Source organism: Triticum urartu, chromosome 6A, assembly GCF_056163025.1.
Source record: "Triticum urartu cultivar PI428250 chromosome 6A, HENAU_Tu73, whole genome shotgun sequence".
Classification (NCBI taxonomy): domain Eukaryota; kingdom Viridiplantae; phylum Streptophyta; class Magnoliopsida; order Poales; family Poaceae; genus Triticum; species Triticum urartu.
In genome coordinates, this window is record NC_141878.1 from 494,818,344 (window position 1) to 494,820,974 (window position 2,631).

Here is a 2,631-nt window from a genome sequence, read left to right on the forward strand (position 1 = left end):
AGACAGATTCGATTAGAGCAGACAGAGTCGAGTCGAGGGGAGTCAAGATGGGCAGAGGCTGGCTTACCGGCGCGTCCTCCTGACGGCGCTTGCGCTTTTTGTCGCAGCCACGGGACGACATGTGGCCGCCAAGGGCTTGGACTGTTGGCCACCACTTACCGCACAAAGGGCAGGGGTGGCCGTCCTGCCGCGGCGGCAGCGGCGGAGGAGGAGGAGGCAGCCGCCATGGGTTTGGTGCGCCGCCGGAGGTCATCTCGTGCGAGGGTTTTGGGCTTTTGGCGAGCGCGACGACGCTGTAGCTAGCTAGTTTTCTTGCCAGGATGTGGATGGCTAGCTGCCTGGCAGTATGTACGTATATATAGGTGTGGCTCGCAATGGTCACAAGCAGCGACCATTTCGAGTGCTGCGCTATGAATCGTGCGGGTCTTTTTTTCCATCAGTAACACAGACGCGAAGGGCTAAAAAAGCCCATGGGCATCAGCGTTGGGCGAGGAGAGTGCGTCAGGGTCCATTATCCAGGCTCCCCAGCCAGGCCACTTGAACGGGCCGCTTTCATGTTTTAGCCATCCTAGCGATCGTTTTGGTCGATCCATTTGATCGATCGATCTCAGCTCCCGAGCTCCTGTCGGGCTGGGATCGGACGCATTTTGGCAATGTACGCCGCGAAATCCAACAACTCCAGCGACAGCTACAGAAGCTACAGAAAATCCCAGGCAGATCTACTCCAACTCATGTGGAATTAAAATTAGTTGACCGGTTAACAGAGCTTTTTCACAGAGAGGAGATCCTCTGGAGGCACCGCGCTTGGTTGGAATGGCTAATGCACGGAGATAAAAACACATATTTTTTTCATCTACGGGCCAGTAGGCGGAGGAGGAAAAAACAGATAAAATTGCTACAAAGAGATGATGGCCAGTCAACAGAAGATGTGCCTGAGATGGAAAGCGTGACAACATCCTTCTATCAGCAGTTGTACACGTCCGAAGGTGTTCAAGACATGGCGCGGGTCCTGCACACGGTCCCGACCAAAGTCACGCAAAGTATGAATGATATGTTAAATGCCTCGTACAGCCAAAAAGAAGTAAAAATCGCCCTCTTTCAAATGTTCCCTACAAAGGCACCTGGGCCCGATGGCTTCCCCGCTCATTTTTTCCAGCATCATGATACATGCGGTGAGGATGTAACCAAGGCGGTCCTGAGAATTGTGGAAGGTACCGAGTCGGCAGCATGCATCAATGAGACTGTTTTAGTCCTCATACCCAAGGTGAAAAATCCCATACACTTGTCCCACTTCCGTCCAATCAGCTTATGCAATGTATTATAAAAAATTGCTTTGAAGGTGATTTCTAAGATGTTGAAAATAGTCTTGCCTGACATCATATCAGAAGAACAGTCTGCCTTTGTGCCAGGGAGAATGATTACAGATAATATCATTACAGCTTATGAGTGTTTGCACTTTATGAAACGTAACAAAGCTAAGAAGAACCAGTCTTGTGCACTCAAGCTCGACATGACGAAATCCTATGACAGAATGGAGTGGTCTTATCTAAGGGCAATTATGCTCAAGTTGGGCTTCAGTGAACGGTGGGTTGACATAGTGATGAGTCTTGTAACCATGGTCAAATTTTCAGTGTTGTTCAATGGCAAAAAACTACAACAATTTGATCCTTTCAGAGGAATCAGACAAGGGGATCCAATATCTCCATACTTGTTCTTGGTAGCAGCAGAGGGCCTTTCATGCCTCCTAAAATCAAAAAGTGAGTCATCCAACATGAGTGGTCTAGAGGTGGCACCTACGGCGCCCCTGGTGAACCACCTCTTATTCGCAGATGACAGCCTGCTGTTTTTCAAGGCAAATAGTGTGGGGGCTAATGAGGTGTACCATGCTCTGAATACTTACTGTCAGGCAGCGGGATAACATATCAACTATGCCAAGTCATCTATCTACTTCAGCAAAGGAGTACCAGACTTGGTTAGACAGGAGATAAAAGATACTCTCAATGTACCAAGAGACTCTCAATGAGAAATACTTGGGAATGTCATCCGATATTGGTAATTCTAAGAATGGTGCTTTCAAGTACCTGAAAGACCAGCTCTGGAGTAAGGTGCAAGGATGGATAGAACGTACAATGTCCACGGCAGGAAAGGAGGTGCTTGTCAAGTCCGTAGCACAAGCGGTCTCAGGTGTTCTCAATGTCATGTTTCAAGCTTCCTAGGGGATTATGTGAACATCTAAATATGCTAATCAGAAAGTTCTGGTGGGGAAGCAAAGAGGGAAAACGCAAGCCTCACTGGGTATCCTGGAAGACCATGACCCAACCCAAGGGCATGGGTGGTCTAGGGTTTAAGGATTTTGAACTGTTCAACTTAGCTATGCTAGCCCGGCAAGCTTGGCGACTGCTCCAGTACCCTGACACGTTGTGTGCACGAGTACTTAAGAGTATCTACTACCCCTCATCTGATATCCTTGATGCGGAGTTAGGGGGCACCCGAGCCAAGTTTGGCGAGCAATGATAGAGGGACGGGATACCTTAAAGCAAGGACTGGTCAGAAGGATTGGCAACGGTGCAACAACGCATATCTGGGAACAGAATTGGTTGCCTAGGGAGGAGTTCTCTCGGCCTCTTGGCT